Below are 27,500 nucleotides of genomic sequence, written 5' to 3'. Positions count from 1 at the left end.
CCTTCCAGGCCCCGAGAATTTGGAATTTGATTGCTTTTCCCGATCAGCACATGAGCGCATACTGTAATACCTTACTGTAGGCCATAACTTCCATGCCTCATTTCTACTTTTCAAAAAGTTTACACTCTCCCCCTTTTTCTACAACTTTTTTTTTACGACTTCATTCGACTGGAGAGCCATGTAATGGCATTCTCTGAGGTAATCACGTTTGTCTTTATGGAGCTTACTCAAGAGTTCCTACGGTGTGATGTGTTGCTCTGTTAGCTCCCTCTCTCTCTCTCTCTCTCTTTCTCCCTCCATCTTATCTCTTACTGTATGTCTCTCATGTTAGCAATCTCTACTTCTCTCTCTCTCCCTTCCCCCCCAACCCTCCCTCCCTCCCTCCCTCCCTCTCTCTCTCTCTCTCTCTCTCTCTCGCTGTATTGTGTGTCTGAACGCTTTAGAGCATCTCTGTGCATCCCAGCAGCGCTGCAGGCTGGCTGTTTGCCCAGACCGTTCCAGGGCCTGCTATAGGCCACGGCCGGGCTAAAGGGAAAAACAATACGCACGGTTGCTGACGTGTCTCATTATGTGTCAAATACCTCTCTGGCTGGTTGGCCTATACGAGCTATACCGTTGCCAGGCCGACCAGCCCCTCTCTCTGTATCATATCACTCTCCTTGTAGCCCTCTGTGGGACTATTACAGCTTAGTCCCAAGGTTGCTCTCTGAATGTTAAGTTGTTAGTTGGTTGTTGTCGTTGGTGGTGGTTCTCAGATGAAGTTTTCACAGTTGTTTCTGGCATTGGTCATGACGCTGAAGTTACATGCAATGGTTTGGGGGGGCGGGGGGGGGGGCTGTCCGAAGTATGCATAGTGGGCACTTAAACTGAGCGTGCGAATATTGAAAGTATATGGAGAATGATGTGTTTTAATTCTGACTGGGTAACTGACAGTAAACTGAGTTGGCACTGATCCAAAGTGCACCTCCTGTACAAGGAGTTGGCTGTATACTGAGCTTGGACCTCTGTGGCTCGCTTAGGCTGTGGGTTTGATTTCTGCTGGGACCATATATAATATATATACACTCACTGCAATGTAAGTCGCTTTGGATAAAAGCGTCAGCTAAATGCCATATATTATATATATATATATATATATATATATATATATATATATATATATATATATATATATGAACCAGGCAATCCAACTCCTCATTCACAATGACAGCAGGGAGAACTCTCTCCTTTTAATTGTCAACTGAGCTGGTGTGTGTGTGTGTGTGTGTGTGTGTGTGTGTGTGTGTGTGTGTGTGTGTGTGTGTGTGTGTGTGTGTGTGTGTGTGGCTTCATGACTTGGACGAGTTTACGATTTACAGTGAAGTGACCGCTAAGCTCTTACGCTAAGCTTTTAATACTCCATTTATGAATGACATTACAATAGAAAATGGATTAAAGCCTGATACATTAAGCCAGTTAATCATTTTATAATGATTTCTGACTGTGCATTGTCTTTACTCCACAGCAGTATCTAGAGGAAATAAGTAGACAAAAAGTGGTTCTTCTCATATTTTGGCGTCTCCTGTTTTCATATTCAAATACTTGACTGATGATGCAAGTCAACAATGGTGTTGGAGTGAAATTGACAATTGAGTCCAAATGTTTCATCCTCTCTCTCCCCCTCTCCTTCTCTCCCTCCCTCTCTCCCTCCATTCGTTTCCATGTAGTTAATTTATTCCATTCCTCTAAGTCAGTCTGATGTGACTAATGTCTGGGGGGGGGGGGGGGAGGAGAGAGAGAGAGAGAGAGAGAGAAAAGGCCTGGCATTCCAAGGGTTTTGCGAGGGCGTCCAGTTCGGGGGGGGGGGGGGGGGGGGGAAGAGAGAGAATGGATGAAGGTAGAAAAGCAAAGCCGCATGACTGGTAAACCTTTTACAGGGCGGATGGAGGGATGATTCAATATCCAACCAGCCGTGCAAGGTCAACCTCCTCCATCTCTCCCTCTCCCTCCCTCCATCCCTCCCTCCTTCACCCTCGTAAGACGAGATGTACTGGACTCTGCAGGATCGTTAAGAGGCCCTCCTCTCTCTCTCCCTGGGCGTCCATTTAAACCTCCTCCTCCTCCTCCTCCTCCTCCTCTCCTCCCCTGACTTACTTAAAGATGTAATTCAGGCTCCTCTCAGGCTTGGCAGGGCATCTCGTAGTGATGATTTCATGCACCTGGTTGTGATGTCATGTAGGTATGCTCCAACTCTTTACGAAGGCCAAAGTCCTCCAGTGGGAACAGAGGCAGCCCTTTAAGAAAGTAGGGGGGGGGGGAGATTCCAAAGACCACTGTACCCTGAGTAGTGCAGTGAGATCATCCTGAATTCTAAGCACATTGCACGTTTGTTTGGTTTTACATGCAGAATGAAGGACACACATGATGAGCTGTTTCGTACACAGTAGGGCATATTCAGTGCTACTGTACATACTGTGCAAAATACAAGGCAACACACTCCCATTCCTTCCCAGTCAGTGCGGATGCCTTTTTGCCACTGGTGCATGGTGCTTGTGTCCCCTCCCCCAGTGCCAGTCTGCCTGCAAGGCCCATAACTCAGTGCCTGGAGATGCCCCTCTGGTTGGCAGCGTTGGCGTGGCGTGGCGTGGCGTGGAGTGGCGTGGCGTGGCACGGCGTCCTATAGCCCTCCTAGCTGTCAACCCCCTCCCTCTCTGCTCTCCTCTGTTATCATCTGGCATTGCGGCTCTTATCTCCACGGACCAAACGACGCATGCTGCCTGGCGCTGTGCCCACATAACTTCTCTGTGATAGCATGCCTCCGAGTTTGTTAAATCTGTAGGGATAAAGGGGCTGGGAGGGGGGGGGGGGGTGATTTGTAGAAGTCTTTAAGGCATGTGTGAAGTTCTACATAGAATGTAAGGTTTACCTGACAAGATTGTGTAGAGTTGGAAGGCATGTGGGATTGGTATGGAAAGGAAGTGTGTGTGTGTGTGTGTGTGTGTGTGATAGTGGCTGTTGGTTGTGGTAAGGTTTGATTAACAACATCTTTCCACTGATGCAAAGCTGTGAGCCTGAGAACTTTGTTTTTTAGGCAGAGATGAATACTGCAAAGGTGAAGATCACACTGTCTCTGACTCCCCCTCTCCCCCCCCTGATGGCACACACACACACTGAATCCCTTCATTCTCCTCCACAGTGTGAGACCACCACATCTAATAAAGGGTTCTGTGGATGATATCTCTCTCTCTCTCTCTCTCTCTCTCTCTCGAATGACCTCTGCGCCATAGAATGTTGAAAACAGACTAAGCCCTGTTTTTCTGGTCAATATTGGCCAATTGGACGGCGGCTGGGTGCCAAGGGTGAAACTCCACTGGGAGTTGTAGTTTAAGCGTTAGGGCTGTCTCCCTATCTTGACACACACCAGATGTAGTCTTTTATGATGAATCATCAAATTGGACCGGACCCTGGGTGCTCTGTGGGTGTGTTGCTTGTGTGTTTACAGAAAGAGTGTGATTTGTGGGATATTTCGTTTGTAGCAGTTTCAAGAAAGGAATTGGCGGAGATGGTTTTGTTGAAGTGATGGTAAACAGCTGTGTTGTGAAATGGCATGGTTTACCAGAAAATAGTTGGTCAATGTGTTTGATTCGGGGGGGAGGGAGTTTAGGTGCGGCCGGTGTAGTCTCAGTTTTGGCCCGCGCCATCGCCGGTCTGTGTCCCATCATGCTGTTCACACACTCGTGATCCCCCAGCATGCCCCTCTCCACCGAGGAGGGACCGCAGACAACCAGACTAGACCTCAGGAGTGTTTTGTGGTCAATACTTGGTCACACTCGTACATTATTCAAGACACATATAAACAGTACACACAGACGCATACACACACACACACACACACACACACACACACACACACACACACACACACACACACACACACACCCACCCACGCACGCACACGCCTCCATGCGTTCACACTCGCAAACATATTATGTGCATGCTCTCATACACGGATGCATATCCACACACAAACATTGCAAGTAACTAGGATACACACACACACACACACACACACACAAATCCCCCTCCAGCTCTGGTGGTCTGTGGGGCCTTTGTAGCGCCGAGTGGCCACAAACGACATCTTTGTCCTCTGGGAGCCTGGGAAACTTGGATGGACACATGCTGCACACACACACACACACACACACACACACACCACACACCACACACACACACACACACACTGTTGCGTCTGCCTCCTCTCCTCTTCTTTGGCAGTGTCAGGCCAGTCCACAGCACCACTCTGCTCAATGGGTCGTTTCATTGGTGCTTTCTCATGAGAGCAGAGGCCGAGAGGGGCGACCAAAAGCCACAGCGGGCACAATTGAAAAGAATAGAATTTACTGTTCTTTTTCGTTCTCCTCCTTTTTCTTTTCTCGTTTCTCTCGTGGTGACAAACATGCAGTTCTGTTGTCTCTGTGTCTCTTGCGTTGTCATGGATTCGTACGGACCAACGATAAAATAATGTATAAAAAGGGACGTTGGGGTAGGTGGGAAGTGCTCAACACTCAACAATCTGTTTTTCAATGTCAGTTGTTGCTGTCGAGAAACTCTTTTCTCGATGTTAGGGTAGATTCACACGCTCAGGAAGTTCACCTACAGTACTGTCCAGGACATTGATGAAGAGGAGGGTTCACCTCCATATTAAACTGTACAGGACATTGATGAAGAGGAGGATTTACCTCCATATTAAACTGTACAGGACATTGATGAAGAGGAGGATTTTACCTCCACATTAAACTGTTGTAAATCCCCAGTGTTGTAGAAGTGGGAGTATTGGTGTATACAGTTACCTCCCCTTCACAGGGAAATATATGATATACACACTCTGACTTAGTGATAAGAGAAAGGGTCAGAACAGATTCCCAGGGTTTAGAGTGGGAGGAGTGGCTAATGTTTTAAAGGGAGACCGAGACCTGCAACAGAACACCGCACTATTGAATGTGCCACAGACGTGGGTTTAAGTGTCTCTTGCCTCCAACAAATCAAACGGTTGTTTGAGAGACTGCTTCTCTTATTGGCTGTGAGGTAGAGGAGCAACTGTAAGCTGATTACGCCCTCCCCTATCATAGCAATAAGCACGTACCAGCCACTGATAGAATCACAGCAACACATAAGATAGCATTACTCAAAACACACCAATGAAAGCAAGAACAACAGTTGCGAAATATGCATTCAAGATGTCTATCTTCCGTCATTGTCTCGTCGGTCCCATTGTACAAACAAACTCCATCAGAAGCACACACTCATTTTCGATCCACCCAATACCTCATCTCACATTAATTTCTCCAAATCCTGGAAAAAAAGCTGTTTTATCTAATATCATCAGTGTATCTGGCAACCCATAAGAAGACCTGGCAACCCGTGTGGAAATATGTTGCAACGTGTTGTTGAACTGAGTGGAAAGCGAATGGAGTGTGTTAACTAATGAAGTGTGTGTGTGTGTGTGTGTGTGTGTGTGTGTGTGTGTGTGTGTGCGCACACGCGTGCCTGTGTGTGTGTGTGTGTGTGTGTGTGTGTGTGCACACGCGTGTGTGTGTGTGTGTGTGTCTCTCTCTCTCTCCAATGGGAGTCATTATAATCCACCACGGGGCCATCCCTACGTGAACTTTCATCACAGAATTCAAACCTAGATGCGTTCCATGTGTGCTACCTGACCCTAGTCTAAGCCTCCATGATGTTAGCATTCTGCTACATATACAGTCCCCTGCATAAGTAATGAGACAGTGAAGCATTTTTTCTTTTTTTTTGCTCTACACTCCAAAAGTTTGGATTTGAAATCAAACAGTTACTATGAGGTTAAAGTAGAGATTCTCCCATCACCCTGAAACAGAGGGACATTTATAGTATATAGTATGTAGGTTATATACATTTTCATACCATATTCATACTGTATTCATACGGTACTGTACGCTACACATGGTTGATCATTCTGATATGGAACTGAACATTGACTGTCTGGATATTGACGTTATCTATTCTATCCACTAATTGAAGTGTCTATGGAACACCTAGGCCTTCTATGACCTCTCCGTCTACGGATAGCTATAGCTGTCCCGGTGTGCGTACGTGTCACAATGCCCCGTGTTCTGTCAGCCAGGGATCCTCACTGTGTGATGGTGCTTCTCAGCTCACAATAGACACACTGTCATTAGCAGAACCCCCTCCCCCCCCTCCCCCCCCCGCCCCCCTATTCCCTCTGTCACACATGGTTACAGTCAAGTATTGGGGTAAAGGAGAACCCCCACACCCCAAACTAGGGCAAAAAGCTGCCCCAGGTCATAAGTATGTAGGGAAAAACAAGACAGAAATACGACTACTAATTAAGCTGAACGCTCAAGGGCTTTTTTAAAGTGACATAAAAAAACAGTTGAAGAACAAGGTTATGTTGACTTGTTATGAGCATGTGATGAATGCATGATGTTATGCACATTTGTTTACTGTTTATTATGAATTATTTACTAGGATCTTTTAGATCGCCTTTAGGCTAATCTTTTGTCTGAGAAAGTTCGCAATCCAACCGTTTGCAGATAAATCTGTAGTCCAGCAGCAGTGTTTCAACTTTTAGTTTGATTAGCAGACCCATGTCTGTGCTAGTTCTTGCTGTAGTGGGTTGAATGGGCTTCTTCCAGATGCTTCCATAGTGAAGATGCGCCATTATTCATTTAGACTCCTGGCTCTGAGCCTTTGCTTCATTATTAATTTGAAGTATGACTTCATTTGCTAAAGCAAGCACGGTTCTCTCACAAAGACCTCACGCCTTCTTAACCATGTATCACCCATACAGCTGGATGGGAGCCAGTAGTACACCTGAAACCATTGGTCGACAATTAAAATGCCCCTCACTGGTGACGCATGCAGACAGACACACACACACACACACACACACGCACACGCACACATGCACACACAGTAGTTGTTGTGAATGTCCCCGTTTCAGTAGTTCTATATGCAGCCTCCCTGTCCCTCTGGTAGAGGGGTCTGATGTGTAGAGTGAATGAGGACTGTGTGATTTAAAGCCAGAGGCTGGTTATGGAGACGCCTGTTGTGGTGGCATTCTGCAGGAGCAGGGATCTGGAGCAGGGATCTGGAGCAGGGATCTGGAGCAGGGATCAGGAGCAGGGATCAGGAGCAGGGATCTGGTGTAGGGATCTGGAGCAGGGATCTGGCGTAGGGATCTGGAGTAGGGGGATCAGGAGCAGGGATCTGGTGTAGGGATCTGGAGCAGGGATCTGGTGTAGGGATCTGGAGCAGGGATCTGGTGTAGGGATCAGGAGCAGGGATCTGGTGTAGGGATCAGGAGCAGGGATCTGGTGTAGGGATCTAGAGCAGGGATCTGGTGTAGGGATCTGGCGTAGGGATACAGTGGTACGGTACATAGGCACCATCCAGTTGTTCTGTGCAGTGCTGACTCCATGCTACCAAATATAGCAATAGCATACCAACATCTATTAATGGATTGCCATTGATGGGCAACATTAATTTGTCAAAAAACAGGTTGTATGTCCCCTTTTAAATGTGTGCACTGCACCCTTTTGAAAACCTATTTTAAGCTTGTGTGTGTGTGCACGTGTGTGCGTGTGTGCACAACCTTACATGTACGTACAGTACATGTTGACTTTACAACTGATAGGCAGCACATGTACTGAATCTATAATTGCTAGCCAACACACATGTAGGTGCTTGTTACCCTACAGCACTAAGGGTACAGTAAACTGTCAACTTCTCTATCCTCCTTTTGGGATGCTACTCTAGAAAGCAGTCACTGTGCTCTACACTCATAAATTATACACCCCTAACATCCCTTTTTTTAACCCAGAGAATGCACAGAGCCCTCACCATCTCCACTCAAATATGTGCTAATGTTAGACCACCACTCTGGGCAAGGGGGGCGGGAGGTCGGGCAGGAGGGTGTGAACCAACGCCAAGTTATTTCTGTCAGGTATGTGGTGTCTGGCTGAGGCAGGAGCAACCATGGATCTGGATGTGGGAAAGACTGTGTTTAATGGTGAGGTTGCGGTCGAGGAATTAGCATTCTATGGTTCCGGTCGCTCAGAAGTAAGATCTCAATGGCAGTCACGGCTAAGAGATTTACATTTGTGTTCTATTCAGGTTTTTTTTAGGAGAGGCATCGTTTTCTTGTCCAGAGCGACTTCCAGCCACCAGCAAATACTGTTGTTCCCAACAGAACCACTGGTTTGTTTTGGCCTGTACAGGAATTGACTACGTCGTCCAGACGTTGTTTGAAAAGCCCTAGGGCCGTCCAGACCAAAGGAAGTAGGGACTCCCAGCCACTGAGTGATTGACAGCTATGGTTGCTTGGGAAGGACCATGACTCCCAGAATCCCCAGCATGAATAATTGATAGGGCATTGATTTAAGCTCATCCCATAAGCACTGCTGGCGAGGCCTTTCTGGAAGACAGTGAGCCTTGGGGCTGTCGCGGAAAATAAAGTATACACGTTTTTATTTTTCATTTCCTATAATTATCGTCTGCCACTTTCTACCCCAGTCAGCACTATACTCAAGCTTTTACCCTCCGAACTAGAGATGGATGCTTTGGAGGCAGCAATTAAAAATGCATTTGAGACCACAAGAGGGAGGAATATTGTTTTCCACTGGGATTTACTGTACATCATCTGAAGCCGGTTTTACTGTCTTCCTTACAGTTGAAATGCACATAAATGTACTCCATTGGCTATGGTAAAGGCTAGCTGGAGGGGTGAGGAACACGGACTCTGTTTAAAGGGTTAAGTGCCAAGCTGGGTATCCTGTTGAATGGTTTTGAATGGCCTTCTGAGAAGTCCACAGGGGGGGACTTCTGGGAAATGCATTGTGTGAGATTCCCATTAATTGGCCAGGAAGAACTGTGGATGATATCAAAGTCATTTGTATTATATTCCGCTGTATATTTAATTGGGAGAAGTCGTGGTTTGCTGGTTAGTCTGCCTTTTTGATGTATAAAAAGTGGATAATAGTAGTGGAAAAGAAATCAATGTAATAGTTAGCCAGTTATTGTTGATATATACATAGCTATAGTTACCCAGAGGTTGCAGAGATTAACCCGACCCAGCCCGATCAGTGATCAGCTCGGTAGCTCAGTATGAAGTCATTGAGTCCGTCATTGACATGGTAATCGAATGTCATCTCCTTCGCCTCCCTTTGTCCCTCTTCAGTTAACAAATTGACCTCACTACAGCTGTGTGACAACACTAAATAACCATTAACCAACCGCTTTTCACTGTCATCCTCAGCTCGGCATGTGTTCAGAGTGAACCGCATGTATTCACATGTTGAAACATTTTATTTGACAAAAGTGTCTTGTCATTGTATGTAAATAAACAAGGTTACCGGCTGTCTTTTAGTCTGTCCTCTTCACAAATGGCACCTCGACAATTAAGACAAGCCGTTGTCATTTGTTAATGGCATTTATTTGGCTCGTGTGTTCAGAGGGGTGACTAAGCATTCGATAGACCAGCATGTGTTAAAGCCCCAGACGTGTCTGCAAGCAAATTTAGCCTCAGGAGATTCTATTCAAAACTCAATGCTTTTGAAACTCGGCTTTTCAAAGCTCTTCTCAAACCGGTGCTCGATTTGAACTCTTTTTTTTTTTCTTTTTTCTTTTTTTTTTTCTTCACTACTACTTCAACCGCTGTTTTGTCCTTTGGTATTCTATGGAACTTTTCTCTTTTGTTTGTCAGATTCCTCACATGAGGAGGCTACTTTAGTTCCTATCAGGGAAAGTGGTGGATGTTTTGAGAGGGGAGAGTAGGGGGGCTTTTTAGGGTGGGGAAAGAGGGTTGAAGGGGGAGAGAGGGGGGAGTGGGAGGGAGGGACACCCCTGTGCCTCGATTGTCCGCCCCTGTTGAAAGCAGCTGTGGCTTTTTGTGCTCGGCTGTGGCCTCATTGTTCAGACTTGCCAACCCAGAGGGAGAGATGGACTAGAGAGAGAGAAAGAGAGGGAGGGAGAGAGAGAGAGGGAAAGAGGGAGGGAGAGAGACACTAAAAAGTGAAAGAGCGGCAAGCTTTTTAACTAAAAAAGGATTTTTTTTTTATTGATTTTTTTTTTAAATGTATCCCCAACTCATTTTCGAGCTGCTTATCCCCCCTCAAGAGGGAACCCAGAAGTGTAAGAATTTCCCCCAAAAAGAAAAAAAATCTTTAGCTTGGAACCTCAACAAAAGGACCAGCGTCCTGAGAGAGTGAAGTCGAGTCTGTCACTGTCCCACTGTGTCTGTGCCCTGGGGAATTCTAATCAGCATTGCCCCTCCCCCAACCCCCCTTCTCCTCCCCCCCCCCATTCAAAAGCTCCTCTCGACAAGCTGCTTCTCTCTCCCCTGTAGATAAGTTGTGCGCTATCGCTTTTCCCCTCTGCATGGAATGAGATAAAGCAGCCCCTGGTTCAGAGAGAAAGAGAGAGAGAGAGAGAGAGAGAGAAAGAGTAAGGGAGAGAGAGGGGGAACAGGAGAACGAGTGCAGCCAGCAACAGTTCCTCTCAGCCTTGCGCCACCGCTCACTGTCACTATGGGAGAGGCGTGAGTTGGGGAGAGAGAGAGAACGAGAGAGAGAGAGACGGGACGGAAGAGAGAAGAGCTTTAGGAGTAGTGCACTCGGTCACCTCACTCGTGGAAAGAAGGGATTGGATTGGAGGTTAATCTGTTCCTCAGCTGAGTCCCAGGTTAGTAGTACACTGTTGTTTGGACATGTACACACAATGTGTATTCTCAGGCTGACAATAATAACAGCCACAGCAGTCGGTGCAAACAGGCGTACTACCCACTGCATGCAGCCAAAGCGTTAAGTCTCTGTGCAGTTCTGTGAATGAATGAGAGTGAATCTTTCCTGATTTTTAAAGGTTTTCTGATCTGAAATGAGTGAAATTGCGTGTGTCTGTGCTCATGGCAACACGCTCAGGAGACATTGGAGATGAATGTTTTGGGTCTGCTGTGTGTACTTTGTCAGAAATCCTGGGTTCTCCATAGCTAAAATATATACGCTTATATTGTGGTCAGAGAAGCACATTTGGTTTGTTTCAGTGGCCTCAATGGTTCACATTTGACTGAGAGAAAGGTGTGTATTTTCCCGCCTCTTTGTCTGGGAGAGTAGTGAAGTGTTAGAAGAATAGAAGAGACCTGGGAGGTTTGAATGAGGAGGAGAATGGTGTGTACGACGGGGCTGCAGCCTCCTCCTCAAGTGTCAACATGCTTGGGGGAGGTGTGTGTGTGTGTGTGTGTGTGTGTGTCTGTGTCTGTGTCTGTGTGTGTGTGTGTCCTTGCAGTTGGCCCGGCGGGTGTATGCATCTGTGCTAGATCGATAAGAACAAACTTCCTACCGGTACGGTGCCTTTCAGCGTTGTGAGAACCGTTGTGTGTGTATGTAAAAATCAAAGATCTGTAGTTCTGTCCCAATACATCCACTTCTGTCCTTCCCTTCAGCGGACGGTGTAACGAAGCACTTGGTTAAGTGAACTTGTCAAACAGCGTTAAGATGTCTTTTCATAAGTTTACATACGTGTCTGTTTACAAATGCTTAAGTAACGATAAGAGATGGTAAAGTTGCAGACTCTTTTTGTATCTGGGTGTTGTTTTGTGGGTGTCTTTTTGTATCTGGATGAATGAATGCCCCTCTTTCATGGTAAGATAAGTCACTGAGAAAACTCAGTTGGGTATGTCCCCTCCGAGCCTCCAATCCATGTATGAACAGTGGAGGTTGGTGGAGGGAGGAATCGGAGGACGGCTCATTGTGATGCTGTGATACCATAACTCATGCCATTGCATGTATTACAATGAGCCAATCCTCCGATTTCTACCTCCACCAGCCTCCCCTGGGAGTATAGAGGATTAAAGGAGAGGTAATGAGGCGGTAAGTGTCAGTCGTCAGCCGTAGATGAGTTGCCCAGGGATGTGTTGTTATGGTGATAAGTTGTTTCAACCCATTCTGTAGACTGGATGATCTCTGGTCAGATGATACTGTTGAGTAGGTGATTATTTATTTTTTTCATTTTTATTTTTTTTGGGAAGTGCATTTTTATTTTTGACATTTTAAACCCTTAATCTTAGCCACCATCCCTTCCCCCATCATCGCTCTCTCCCTCCTGTCATTTTGTGGTTTTTTTTTTGCACACAATGTCAGTTAAGGTGTGACATTCACTGTACCTTACCTCAACTAAAGTCCTCCAAAACACCAGGTAGAGAAACTGTGTGCTGCCGTCAAACTGCCTTGTCACCCTTCAGAAATAATTGAGCTCGATCGGTTAATTTTCCGCCAACAAGGCACCTGCGCTTCTGGCACCAAGCCCACACACCGCCCAACTAACTTCCTGTCCCTTCGAGGCTTCTGGCGCAGCTGAAGTAGGAGTGTCAGTCCGTCACCGAACATCACCGTCAACCCCCGGCAGACTCGCTCCCACCGAAATAGCACATCCACCCAGTCGTGACCTATTCTACACAAACAGTCTTCAGTCGAGGGCTGGACTGACTGGTTGGATGAAGTGGATAAAAGTGGCCCTCTTGTTTGAGCTTGTTGAATTTATAGCTTTTTTTTTCTTCAGAGCCTTGTTTGGGGGGAAGATTACGTGTGTTATTATTGAGACTAGAAAATGCAGCTTGGCCAGCCTCTCTCCGTCTTAACAGCCGATCATAAATCAGTCATATGTATCCTGTTTCCATGGCGCTAGATGCCACGGCGACGGCTTCTCTAAGCCTACTTTACCCCCCCCCCCCTCCTGAAATTCACTCAAATATTTGTCTAGGCCTCTTCTTGACAAAGTAATAAGAAAAAGGATCTTGCGTCAGGTATGTTTGGCCTTCATGCTGGTCTTTCTGTCTGTCTGCCATTCTTGGCAGTTTTCTCATCGTTTGTGTGCGTGTTTGAAATTCCCCTTGAAGAGAATTCTGCACAGTCTAGATTTACTCTGCCTGCTTCCCCTGTAGAGTCCAACTACATTCCCCACAAGTCTGCCCTTGAGTTATGGATACGATATGGTTATGAGATGCTCATTATGATTTTGTTATGACGTACTCTTACCTTCTGGATGACAAACCACCAGTGCAGATTGCAGACCACTGGAATGCATGACTCTTTGCTATGCACACAGGGGCATGTAGTTTGATTATGTTCTAAATCATCCAAAGGGAGTAGGAGCATTCACATTTACTCACATACACACACACACACACACACACAGGGAGCTGAGACAGAGAGAATGAACATTGCGTTCTCTGATACTGACGGATTGTGCTAGTATCTCTCCCCTGTTGGCTCCAACGTCCACCCACTTCCTTTCCCTATGTTTCCACTTTACTTATCCAGGGCGTGTGCGTGTGCACGCGTGTGTGTGTGTGTGTGTGCGTGCGTGTGTGTGTGTGTGTGTGTGTGCGTGCGTGCGTGTATCAGGAATGGAGCACTGACCTGAGGGGAAGGGGTGGTTTATAGGCCCAGAGATGGGTGTTACTCTTCCCTTTAGGTTGTGTTGTAAATCACCAGGTTTATGTAATCTCTGTGTGTGTGTGTGCGCGTGCACGTGTGTTTGCGTTAAGTCGCTTGGCTGGGCCGCCTGCGATTATGTCACTCAACAGCATGGCTTCCAGCTGTCCAAGTCAGCTGCACTTAATTTTGCTCTTGAGAGAGAAAAAAACACACCCACCACAATACAAAAACCGTGTGTATGTGTTTGTATACAGCGATCTACTCCATAGCATAAACTGTTTGTTTTTCAGCGAGCATTAGGAGAGAGGGGGGGGAAAAAAGTAATGGTCGGGCCGATGTCTGAAAAGTGGTGTTTCGCAGTTTGATCTGAATGATTGAATACCCTGCAGCGCTAAACTAAACCAAATGTATTTGGGCAGGGACCCACAGAAAGGCTTACAAATGAGCTGGGACAATAGGCTGGAGCATTTTTGGGCCATGAGGCAGGTGTCTCATATGGTTCACATCCAAAACGCACTCATATCTCACATTAGTTCATTGAAAAGTCAGGCGGAATACCAAAACCAGTACACTGGACTCCCAACAGCAGAGGGGGATAACTCCTGCGGTAATGTTGTGTTCACCGTAGTTTCAGTTAGGTTTGAAGGAGTTAGTTTAAAGTTTGATATTCCCATGGGGGAACGAGTGAGCTAATCCTCAATTTCCTCCTCCGCTTGATGTCAGACATACTTGTCTGTTGACGAAGACCGATTCACTCCGAGGTAGTACTTTTTTTTTTTCTCTCTTTTTTTTTTGTTTCTTTCTTTTTTTTTTTTTTTTTTTTTTTTTTTAAACAGATGTTTTAGTAATGTCAGAGCATTATAATGTCAGACCCCTGGGATAGTCGATGAGGAATAGCTTTGTTTTGGCAGAAACATCTTCTGATTCAGTGGAGTTGAGTGTGCTGCTCTCAGTGTTGGGACGTCAGTTAGATTTACACACAGAAGAGAGGGTGTGTCTGGTGCTCTCTGGTGTTTTTCATTGTAGTCTCAGGGCGGGCCAGGAGTTTACCCCTCAGCATCGACCCCAGATCTGGCGCCTTCGAGACCTTGACCGTAAGTCGACCACACCCCAGCTCACAGGTGGAGGTCAGAGGAAGAACTGATTGGAGTGCTGACTTGGTCCCAACCTCTTTTACTTGACCGTTCAGTTCAAGCCAAGGCCCTTTGGAAAGTACATCTATTCCTGTGGTGGTTCGGATGACATGCTTTTCAACACAGCTGCATATCAATTCAAATAGCAACATTTTACTGTCTCTGGCTGACGTTGATGGGTGAGGTTAGGCTCGCTCAGTGCTTATACCGTGCTAGCCTATAGCGATAGCAACAATAGTTCCTCAAGTGTGCCTCTTCTCAACTATAAATATCTAACTGCATACCTCAGTTATCTGTACCTCGTATAGCAACTGTAGTCCCAAACACTCCTCTCTCTCTCTCTCTCTCTCTCAACCCTGCCCACTGAGGAAGAGTATACTTTTACATAAACTGTAAATGGAGTAAGGTCAGCCATTTTTAGTCGTCACCAGAACTCTCAGATGAATCCAAAGCCATATCCATCGACCAGGGGAGGCTGGTGGAGGTAGAAATCGGAGGACGATTGACTGCCATTGACTGGGACACTCCACAAATCTGCTTTTTATTACTGCTGTGACCTTGAGTGCCAACCAGATGCACCCATTATTAGCTGCCGATAGGGCTTTTATTGTTCTTACTGTAACGTGAAGGTACAGTATCTATTCAGACAGGCCTTTGTCAAGGACGGTGTCCCTCCTTGTACCAACATGGATGGGAACAAAGTAGCAGGGCTGGTGTTGGGTGTCTTGCTGCTTACTTCTGGTACACCCACCGGTTCACACCGGTTGCAATCTATAGTTTGTCTGGTTAAGTGTTGAACTGGACTGAGGGGGAGGGTCTTTGTGAGTATTCTGTGCACACTGATTGGCTTAGGGACTGTGTGTGTGTGCGTGCGTGTGTGCGTGTGCATGTGCGTGCTTTACCATTGATGGTTTGTGAGTCTTTATGATCTTTTCCTGGTCACCAGGGGCAAGAAGTAACCTACTGTATAATGTCACAGTTGTCTGTTGGTGATATGTATTGAGGTGGACAGGAGGTGGGTTGGGGGGTCGAGGAGGAGGAGGGAGCGGGCGTTCAGCGTGCTCAGGAGAGGATACATGGAGGAAGAAGGATATTGCTTTACTTATCCTGGCCTTGTGGGTTCCTGGATAACAATGGATATTCCATTACCACAGTCAGCGTACACACACACACACACACACACACACACACACACACATACACATACACACACACGTGTGTGTGGGGGGGAATTTAGACCCCAGCCCCCCCAAGTTTTGAAGTCTGAAAACAATGACTTCATCAAGGCGTTCGGCTCTGTTATGGCAAATATTGACTCTCGAAGAGCTGGTGCACATATGTTGAGTCACACGACCTCTCTCATTCTCTTCTCTCTCTCTCCCCCCTCCCCCCTCCCCCCTCTGTTCTCACTGAAACCTGGAACTCATTTATGAAGTCATGATGGGGTTTCTCCCCTCATAAGTGGTTTTGTGGGTGCGTGTGTTTTGGAGTGTGTGTGTGTGTGTGTGTGTGTGTGTGTGTGTGTGTGTGTGTGTGTGTGTGTGTGTGAGATGCGCGCGCGTGTGTGTGATGTGCGTGCATGTGTGTGTCTGCTAAGCTGTGCGAAAACCCACCCTCATATCAAGAGAATTGCATCAGAGCGGAACCAAATGTCTCCCGGAGATGACGAACTCTGAGGTTGTGGCAGAGGAGGGTTCAGTAGTGGGGATCAAGGAGTCAATCTGGGAATGGGAATCGCAAAGGAACCACAGGGAGAATCCCTATCTGTCCCTGACTCAGCTCACTGTCACGTCCCAAAAAAACTGATCCTATCGCAGCCCATCTGTTGGGACTGCTGGAGAGAATGGGGTGCGTCCCGATAGTCTAAAGTGACTTGTTTCCTCCCCTACCTTCATCTTCCCCGAGGTGGAAAACAGGGGGAAAGACAGGTGAAAGTAAATTCCTAGATGGCATCCATCATTGCCTTCACTTATCCTGGGCTTGCGGTTAGTGCAGAGGGAGTGAAGTGAGGAGACAAGGAAAGGAAGGATTGAGACGCACCCCGTTGTCTCCCAGGGAGAGACATTGTCCTCCTGTATCATTTGTTTATCAGGGGTTGGTGGGAGCCATGCATCACCCCTGTTTTCATACCAGATCTCTGAGGAAATGAAGATGAGGAATGTCAGAAGAAGGAATGTGTGAGACAGAGAGAAGGATAGGGATGGATATCGGAGAGATGTTGGACAGGAGAAGAAATGGACAGATGGAGAAAAAGGTGGAGAAAGAGAGGGATCCGAAAGTGATATGAGACTGTTGTATCTCTGGGGAGGGAGAGAGAGAGAGATTAAAGTGTCTTATCCCACAGAAGCCTGTCCACCATTGACTCTACCACACAGAAATTCATTCTGAGACCTGGATTAAGACGGTTGGGATTATGGAAGCTTTAAACACTCCCGTCCCATAACAACGTACAGAATAAGTAAACAACTGTCTGGCGCCGGGCCCGGCTCCGTGTAGAACTAACACACAAACAAATAGAACTGAACCGGACCAAGCGGCAGCGCCGCCAAGCCAAACCACTCAGTCTGTCCACTCAGCTTCAGTTGGGTTGAGCTTCCTTCATCATCGGTCGGGGTCTTCTGGGAGTGTGGAAGAGAGGGGAGCTCTGTAGGGTCCACACCCCTGTAGGGTCCACACCCCGCGGCCTGCTTCTCATTTCGGGCCACGGCTCCCCAAAGAAACCCCTGCCTGGATTCCTGGAGCATTAGAGCAGCCTGTGTGTGTGTGTGTGTATGTGTGTGTGTATGTGTGTGTGTGTGTCCTTGTCCATGTCCGTCCAAGTGACATATCAGTTTCCTGTGTCAAGGCCCGAAGCCGTGTCCCGCTGGTCGAAGAGAGAGAGAGAGCATCCAGCTGAGTTAGGAGGGAGAGGGGAGGGGGGGGAGGGAGGGAGGGGAGGTTATTAATCGCAGGGCCACGCTGGCCTGTTGTTTTCCTTCAGCATTGTCATTTCCTCTGCAGCTGGACCGGGCCGGGCCGGAGGGGAAAGAACAACACCGCGGAGGAGTTGGGAAATCTAAACATTTACCCAGCAAAGCAGTTTGGGTGGTTCCTCCTTCTTCTCCTTCTCCTCCGCTGCTGCATCTGTAAAGAGGACATTAGAATGTGGCAGAGGGAGAGGGAGAGGCGGAGGGAGGGAGGGAGGGAGTGAGTCGTCAATGACATGGTTGTCATCTGTTGTTGTGGTGACCCATACACATTTGAAACGACAAACTGTCATATTGGATTTGTCATAGGATTGGACAAAACCCCAAATGACTTGTCTTGGTTGTACTGTTCAGAGTATACAAGTCATACAGTGAAAGCTATTAGTTGTCTTGACTCAATCATTCAAAAGCTTCAGTTGAAGCTGTGTCTGACAGTAGTTGTTCCAGAGTTCAATACTAATCTGTTAGCCTTCAACGAAGACCTCGGAAACCCCTTTCTCTCCCAGGTCTTCCTGTCTATGAGTGGGTCTATGTACGCGGTCTATGTGTGCCTGTGAGTAACTCACCCGTTATGAGCCGTCCCTGAGGGGTTCAACCTGTTGTCTTTCCTGTCAGCAAAGTCCTCCGGCTCCTAATCCCACTGTTGCCAAGAGAGTCTGTCCCGAAGACCACCCAGCATCAGAGAAGAGCAGCCTCAAAGCCTTAAGGGCCTCTTCTCCCGGCCTTAAATTATTGTGTGTGTGTGTGTGTGGGCGTGTGTGTGTGTCCGTGTGTGTGTGTGTGTGTGTCCGCGCCGTGTGCGCACTGTGTGTGTGTGTGTGTGTGTGTGTGTGTGTGTGTCGAACTGGTTTGAATGGAACTCCTTAGTAAGCAGTTTTCATATTGTCAATTAATCATCACGTTGAATGAAAAGACGAGAGTTGTTGTGAAGAGCGTTGTCTTCCCCCCCCCCCCCCCCCCCCCCGACCCTGGCTCCAAGCACAGGAAAATCATCCGCTAGTTGCTTCCATTGAAGGGCGCCTTTCAAATCGGCCTTTTTGAAGAACCGTATTAAAAAAGCGGCGAAACTTGGCCCTTTTACGCCCGAATTTTCTCTTCATTATCGCTCCTCGCCTTGCCTTGGCTTCCCACCATTTCCTCCAGTTTGGCAGGTAACAGTCTGCAGTTATGGAAGTAATTAAAATTCCTGGAGAACATGTGGACGCTTGTTTATTTTTCAGCATGTGTGTGGGCGGAGCTGACTGGAATGTTGCACTGTCCTTCACTGGGAGGGGGGGGGCGAGAGAGAGGGGGGAGGGAGGGAAGAGAGAGGGGGGGAGAGAGAGAAGGGGGAGGGAGAGGGGGGGAGAGAGAGAGAGAGATTCAGACACCCTCCCTTGAAAACAAAAGGACGGATGGATAGATGAGAGCTGTGTGTTCAGTCAGGCAGAGAGGAATAGGATTAGAGATGGATGGATTGACATGGACGCTGGAGGCCAGGGAGGAAAGAGAGAGGGAGGGAGGGAGGGAGGGAGGGAGAGAGGTAAAGAGAGAAGACTTGGTAGCTAATATGACATATGGGCCAGAAAATCCATTTACTCGCCAATCTAAGTTCTGAACACTTGTGATGTGCCCTTCTTTTGTATAGATCCATGGGATGATTGTGTGCCTATGTGAACTCTTAGGCCTTAAATTCACTTACTCTAAGTGAGTTTGAGGTCCACGGGCCCACACACGTACACATGCATTCAACACAGCCACTGTGTAGTAGCTCCCTAAAGTCACAAATGGTCTCAGATCCTTAGGCTTCAGAATCAGAATGACATTCGAAAGGGGATTTAACCGACTTTTGCTTAACCAGTTAGGGCCACGCCACCATTTGGAAGACCTCAAGTGGGGTCGGATTTTCCTTTACAGGAAATCTGCTATATCCAATACATCGTCACGCTCTACATCTCCCCACTCAACCTAACTATAAATCCTGGTTTGGTTAGAACTCAAAATGTGGAAAATCTCCCCTTCCTCCTCCAGGACCTATCCCAGCATTCCCTCCTGCAGCGGGAGTGGGCGTCACTGATTGGTAAAGCAGAGAGGAGCGTGGGAGGGGCTAGGTTGGGGGGGGGGGGGGGGGGGCTTGAAAGAGACCTCTGCTCGTCACAAATCGCCAAGATATCTGATACAGTGGTGTGTGTGTGTGTGTGTGTGTGTGTGTCTGTCTGTCTGTCTGTCTGTCTGTCTGCCGACCAAGTGGCTAGTCTGTCTATCGTTTCACCAGCCGCCCGTAAACCGAGTCGCCCGCTGCCTCACCTTCAAAGAATCTCAGCTCAGAGTCTCAAAACGATGACCAGCGTGCAGACACACACACACACACACACACACACACACACACACACACACCCCGTAGCAGCAGACCCGACACTCTATAATGTCTGAGGTTTCGCTTCTTTGACCATTATTGGGAAACCGTATGGCACTGCTCGCTGCTGTGCTTCTCTCCATTGGACTCTTGTGGCCAGTGAGCTTTAGCTCTCCTTTCTTTTCCATCCCTCGCTCCCTCTCTCCGTTTGATCTGCCATCCACTGATAATGCACAACCAGTCCCTATGGTGAGAGCCTGGCACGGGAGGGACAGAAGGAGAGGGGGATGAGGGGGTGTTGTCAGTCGAGAGAGAGAGCGAGAGAGAGAGATGGGTGTCATGGAATGTCTCGGGCACATAGCTGTGATATCCTCTTACACAGCTGAGAAATGGATCAAGTGATTTCTCGCCGGCTATATTCAGAGAGCGGTCGGTCTCGGTTAGCCAGCCAGAGCAGGAGCAGATTGCTGCTATAGGGCCTCCTCCTCCTCCTCCTCCTCCTCCTCTGACCTCCGGGTCTGTCTGTGTCTGTGGTCTGCTTCTCCACCCGCCTCCGTTTGATCAGGCTGAGTGAAACTGACATTAGTGGAGGGGAGGAGGGGAGGAGGGAGGGAGGAGGGGGAGGGGGTGGTGGTCGGCTTACCTGGCACTACAAATCACCGGCTAATTGAGAGGTAACTTGAGAAGGTCCAGACCTTTTTCTTTCCTTCTTTCCTACCGTCTCTCTATCGCGCAACCCCCCCCCCCCCCCCCCCCCCCCCGCCCATCTCTCTCGCTCTCTAGACTAGCCCTGGACCAGAGGGAGAGAGGAATAGAGAGAGGGAGAGGGGGAGGGAGGGAGATAGTGTAATTCAAATTACAAGTGGCAGCAATTATTCAAAACTTCCCCTGGAGCTCCCTTGCGTTAGGTACCCAGATCTAGGATCAGATGACCCTCCCCACATCGTAATCTCAACCATTCAGGGTTAATACCGCAAAACAGACCTTAGATCAATGTCAAGGATCAACGTAATCCTTATCCTCCTACACCCCCCCCCCTGCGCGCTGCACGTCAGACTGAGCTAGTCGATCCCAGATCCAGGCAGACGGGACGAGTTGTCTTGACTTGACTCAACTCGACTTGATGTTCCTGCACTGTGACATCCTTCATCGCTCAATGTCTTTTCGCCTGCAGGAGTTTTCTTGAATAAGTGCTCGAGTTGATCTTAATCTCAGCCCGACTCATCACAGATCTTAATCCCGACATTCAAAAGGTAATCCCTCCAGTTTTGTGGCCCTATTTCAAGTGTGAGCAGCAATGTTTAAGTGTAGGTTTGGCCTTGTTTTCCTGTCACTCGAGGGCATGAGGATTTCTACAGTGCAACTATGCCTCTACGATCGTATTTCTTGGTGTGTGGCTTGGCCTTTTCTTGTGACAATGCCACGTGTGACAATGACAGGGGTATGTGAGTACTGTTTGTGTGTGTGTGTCTGTCCGTGTGTGTGCGTGTGTGCGTGTGTGTGTGTGTGCTGCGTGTAAAGGATGACATCACTGAGGCCTCTCTCTCTGCCCAGGGGAGAAATACTCAAAGGAAGAATATAGTCCTCAAGAAAACATTGTATGACTGAAAAATGAGTGAGGCATATTTCGGAGTCTTACTTTTAAACAACTGAGCCTTTTTTCTGAGCCCTCAATAAGAGCAGATATTATAGCTTATGAAATAGCTAGGGTTATGAAAAGCAAATCATATTTCTATGAAAACTCGAGGGGGCTGTTAGCTTAGCCTGCAGCAGGTACATGCCACAGCCTTCACTTTGTTTATTGAAATGTTCCTCACACACACACACACACACCCATGACACAAACATGCACGCACACACACACACAAGCCCATGACACAAACACGCACGCACACACACACACACACACACACACACACACACACGGACTGTGTCTTCCTGTCTTGTGTCACCGGTCTCTGCTTTTAACAGTGTGTCTCTGGGTCTTATGACAGAGTGGTGCTCAGGAACAATGACTGACCACACTGCCCTTTGGATCGCCCTTTAAGCTCTTCCTGTGGGTGTGTGTGTGTGTGTGTGTGTGTGTGTGGGTGTGTGTGTGTGTGTGTGTGTTTTGAGTGGGAAGGATGGTGGAGTCTCAGTGGTGGGTGTTTGTGTGAGGAAACAGCTGGTAAGGGTACATTTTGACTCTTCTGACACACACACACACACACAATCAACGGCTTAAGCTGAGTGGCTGATGCGATGAGTTATAACAGGCATTCACATCCTTTGGCGGTAAGATGTTTGATGCACACAGACAGACAGACACACACGATGAGGAGCCATGACATTTAGGAGAGAGAGAGGGAGAGAGAGAGAGAGAGAGAGAGCCCACTCTCTGAGCCCAACCTTGGTGGTCCAATTAGAAGGAACGCTCACTGAGAGCACAGTATCCCATTACCTTGGTATGTAGGAGACGAATAATTATCCTGATAATTAGGCTAATTAGTGTTCTTTTCTAAATCCACACAGATTTGACTAATGATAGCTCTTCATTTATCATACACAGTATCTGATGGCTATGGGATTTTTCCCACATGAAGTGTTTATCATGACACCAAACAACAGCATTGTTCAATTTGAGTATTATAAATATTACATTTTCATGGACCCACTCTCACACACACACACACACACACACACACACACACACACACACACACACACACACACACACACACACACACACAGCCCTCTCCCAGCAGAGATGTGACTCCTGGCGGTGTGCCCCACATCCTGACAGGAAGCTCTGTTTCTTCTCCTCTCGCTCAGACAGCCGCCGACGCACAATGGTCATCTCACACTCCTCTCAGACTAGCACTGGACCCGAGGGAGGGAGGGAGGGAGGGGGGGAGGGAGGGAGGGAGGGATAAGAGCATGTAGTTTGAATTACATTGAATGATTACAACTGCCAGCATTTATTCAAAACTTGAACCCCAGGAACTCCCTTGTGTTAGCTAGCCGAGTGAAGGCCTAGGCTTCAGTTCAGTGGGCTAACACAGTGTGGTGATGAGTAGGGGATCTGGGTTGGATAGCAGTCGGACACACACACTTACTCACTCCCCCACGATTGCCCCTATCATCAGTAGTGTATGGCCCAACTCACCCCTTACCCCGGTCTCACACTCACACACACACACACACTTCTCTGGGGGCCTGTTGCTGGCTACGATGCTAAAATATACACACACACACACACACACAGAGGCCCTGCTTTCACTCTGACTGTCAGAGCCACCCAAACTGACCCGACCCGCCTTCCTCCATGCCAGGATTCGCCTCTCCGACCAATGTCCTCTGAATAATTCATGATGCCCAGCGCTGCCCAGTCAAGCGGCTGTTGACTAGGGCCATGGACGGAAGGCCCCCGCGGGCCTGTTCATCGAGATGCCTGACCTCGTCGGATGTCAGTGTCCGTTTCCGGCAGTTTCTTCCATGATGGATGCTTTGTATTGATAAGTGTTTGCTCTGACACCCCCTCCCCCCCCCCCACACACACACACTCACTCACACTCACACACCCCCTAAGGCTCCCTTTCTCTGTCATGTGAGTTTGACAGTTTGTGTAGGAGATGGAGGGAGAGAAGGGGGTAGACTGACTGTAGAAGGGGGTAGACTGACTGTGATGGTTTGGGGGGAGAGGCTATAGTGTGTTTCCTGGCATGTTTCCTGTGCTGTGTCAGCCCTGCTGTGGTGCCCTCTCTTCAAAAGAACGGCCCGTCTGACCTTTGACCTCTCCCATCAGTTACAGTGTCCGAGAGAGAGTCCTCTGTTTCCATCAGTGGAAGAGATGCTGCATGAGGAAATTCACATGGATCTGACACATACAAAAACGGCTCGTATCCGTTTGCGTGTGTTTTCCCACCATGGTGATATTTCATTCGCTGTAGCTCAGATCATGATGTACCGGTTTGGTGTTTGGGTTTCATAACCTCCAGTTTAGACTGTGGCTTCTTCAAAAGTCTCCAGATACTTTGTTGTGTCTTTTTGTTGTACGTTTTCGTCTGTGCCTGGAACGATGTGGAGCCCAGCTAGACTAAATGCCGGTATCCTTGTGCTTGTGCTTGGTCGTGGGCGTTGTGTTCTCGGCCCGCGCATGACCTTCCTACAGTACTGTACGCCCACTAGGACTGGCACAACTCCATCACTTTGATATAGACCACAGGTTTATTGTTGGTGAGAGAGAGAGAGGGTGAGAGAGAGAGAGAGGGTGAGAGAAAGAGAGGGTGAGAGAGAGAGAGAGGGTGAGATAAAGAGAGAGGGCACACACACTCGCAGCTAAACAATACACACACACACACACACACACACACACACATTCACAAATAGACACAACATACAGTACTCTCTCTCACACACACCCACACTCTCTCAAAGTGAAGAGTTTCTGAGGTACATGAATAGACCCACTGGGAGAGTTTTCTATGGCCGCTGGGTCGGGACTTTGGCCAGTTGCGGTCTGAAGACACAAAAGGCTCATGGGATAGCAGTAGGACCTTCTCACAGAGTTCTTCTCTCCTCTTTTGATTGGCTCTTTTGATGTGGTGCACTACACCAAGAGGTCCAAGACCGGGTCATGGTATTTAGTCACAGAAGGTGGTCTCTTTTAAAACTCTCCTTTCTCGTCTTTGATTGGGGGGGGGGGGGGGATAGAAGACTCCTTTATTTCGGTTTGTGACGTACAGTTCACATATGGTACTAAGGTTCACCGCAGTTCAATACAAATCAGTTTTGCCCTTCACGCCCACCAGTAAGTGTTTGCATATGGTGTATGGTTTCACCACGAGTGTTATCTTTTTAAATGTCTCCTTTATGAATGAGGTCCGAAGCGTGGATAAAGCGAACCATATGCTGAGCAATCCCCATGCGATGTCTCTCTTCTCTTCTTTCTTGCTTTCTCCCCCTCTCTGCCTCTTTCCCCTCCCTCCTTTCTCTCTCTCTCTCTCTCTCTCTCTCTCTCTCTCTCTCTCTCCCCTTCCCTCCCTCCCTCCCCAGTAGGCCTGGGGTGGGGCCACCACATGACAACATGCTTTGACTGTTTGTTTGGGGTCGCCATGGAAACCTCATGTGGGGGGGAGGAGAGAGGGTGGAGGTTGACTTGGGAGGACAGGGGTTTGGGGGAGGTCGTCATACAGACTGCTGTTGTGAGAACGAGCTCTGGTTTGTGTAGTATTACATCATCCACACACACACACACACACACACACACACCAACATATCGAAACCTTCTGTTTCCTAAGATTGTTGAAATGGAGAAAAGCCAAACTCCCCCATTTCAAACTTGCTAAAAAGTTCTGTTCAACTAACTTCACTACAGCCTAGTCACAAGGTAACTAGCTTGTTAGCTAACCAGGACACACACACATTCATTTGTGAATGCGAACCATGAATTCATGTTGATTCATTTGATTCTGCACTGTACAGAGCCTACAACATAATCATGAAATTGGATTTGTTTTTATGGACCGTTGGGCGTCCGTCAGTCTGTTGTCTCTTGACTTCGTTCATTTGTTTACTTAGAACATAGAGGAAGTGTATTGTACTTGACGGTGACCTGTGTTGCGGTCAACTGCTGTTTTAATGTGTTTATCAAGGTTTGAAACTGTTGCAAAATGATCTCCCCTCCCATCCCACTGTATGTAACCCCTCGCTAAAGGGGTTACATACAGTACAACGGCTGACAGAACTTGGGTGTTAGTGTGTGCGTCTTGAATGCAGCTTTGAAGCATGTGTCATATTTTTTTCTACCAGTCAACCTCTCTACAATGGACACAAGGAAAAAATGTTCTGAGATTCTCTTCATTCCGTGAATGCCTTGCGGGATTTGATGCGTATTGTGTACTTAGTTTGCACAGTGAAATGCTTCATTTGACAAGAATTGCAGGATATGTATTCGGTCTCCAAGCATAAATTGACATGCTTGTTATAGACCTAATTATGGTTCTAACATGTGATTTGGAAGAGGGTTGATTTTCCAAGAAAGAATACAAAATGTTCTTTGTCATGTAGACTTTCAAAGTACATAAAAACACGATTCATAACTGCAGATGTTTTTGCCAGTGGATCTATCGAGGCTTGTTGACGTCGATGTTATTTTCGTACTTACACAGATTATTTCATAACTAGTCTAGTGTCTAGAAATAGAACATAAATGACATGCTAAACTCATCACTTCCATTAGATTACTCCCGGTGTATGTAATGAAAACAGAGCATCCTCTATGCTATCAAACATTTGCTCGACGAATATCGACATTTTTATGTGGTATTTGATACGATTTTGGCCTCGCAGAATGATAAATAGGATTAGCAATGATATATTTCAATTTGTTTTGATCACAACTCCACGACTCAATATCTCTCCTCTCTTTCAGAGCTGCACTAGTGTACGCCAGGGGAGTGAATGTTCCAGAATGTGCAAACCCTGCTGGCACACATTAGGCAAAATCTCTTCTCTCCTACTCCCCTGATAGACCAGGGTAGAGACACAGATTGGCTTACGATGGATGGCTCAGGCCAGAGGGGAAACATTTGCCTTGTAAATAAACTGCTGACTGAGAGACCTGAGGGAACGAGGGCCACTGCAGCCTCTGGTGCTGCAGACTGGTGAGCACTGCAGACCGGTGAGCACTGCAGACTGGTGAGCACTGCAGACCGGTGAGCACTGCAGACTGGTGAGCACTGCAGACTGGTGAGCACTGCAGACTAGTGAGCACTGCAGACTGGTGAGCACTGCAGACTGGTGAGCACTGCAGACCAGGGAGGATTGCAGACTGGTGAGCACTGCAGACTTGTGAGCACTGCAGATTGGTGAGCACTGCAGACTGGTGAGCACTGCAGACCAGAGAGCACTGTAGACCGGTGAGCACTGCAGACCGGTGAGCACTGCAGACCGGTGAGCACTGCAGACTGGTGAGCACTGCAGACCGGTGAGCACTGCAGACTGGTGAGCACTGCAGACCGGTGAGCACTGCAGACTGGTGAGCACTGCAGACTGGTGAGCACTGCAGACCAGAGAGCACTGCAGACAGTAGACTCTACATCAGGGGTGGCTGAACAGTTTACCTGTTGACATTACAGTCGTTTATTGATATATTTTTCCACTGTGTCTGAAATTTTCAGCACTCTCTTGCTATTTTCCGTGTTTTTGGTTCCACCATGTTTAATCAACTGAGGTAAACGTTTTTTTTTTTTTAACTGAGGTAAAAGTTTTCATTGGTGAGCAATCATTGCGATGGTCGGTCTGGTAGTTGTTCAAAATGGAAGTGACACCTAGTGTTGAAACTAAGAAGTGCAATGTACATACAGTGCAATTTATTATTAGAGACTATTTTATTAACGGGCCATATTCCATTTTATTTTAAAAATTCACGCTGGGCCACTTAAAAAACGGGCAACGGCCGGAGTTTGGCCATGCCTGCTCTACATACTGTAAAGCACTGCACCACAGGCAGCCCTCCAGATTCCTCAGCCCCATACCCCTGCATCGGTGTCAGGGGTCAGGTTTCTCAGCGAGAGCCAGAGTTGGCCCTCTCGGACCAAGGAGTGTCAGTCAGCATAAC

General features: G+C 47.6%; 1 protein-coding gene across 2 annotated transcripts in view; it reads left to right on the top strand.

Annotated features, from left to right (window-relative positions):
- The window catches only part of add3a (adducin 3 (gamma) a), an 85,800-nt gene that overhangs the window by 18,047 nt on the left and 40,253 nt on the right, over positions 1-27,500 (top strand). Inside the window, exon 1 of one of the 2 annotated variants that reach the window (XM_083693985.1) lies at positions 10,531-10,713. The exons of the other annotated variant lie outside the window; for it this stretch is intronic. The gene's annotated coding sequence lies outside the window, so the exon portion shown is untranslated. Of the gene's footprint in view, positions 1-10,530; positions 10,714-27,500 lie in introns of those variants that run through there. 2 annotated transcript variants of the gene reach the window in all.

This window comes from Argentina silus (genome assembly GCF_951799395.1).
Source record: "Argentina silus genome assembly, chromosome: 22".
NCBI lineage: Eukaryota > Metazoa > Chordata > Actinopteri > Argentiniformes > Argentinidae > Argentina > Argentina silus.
This window is presented reverse-complemented; position numbering and strand designations above follow the sequence as displayed.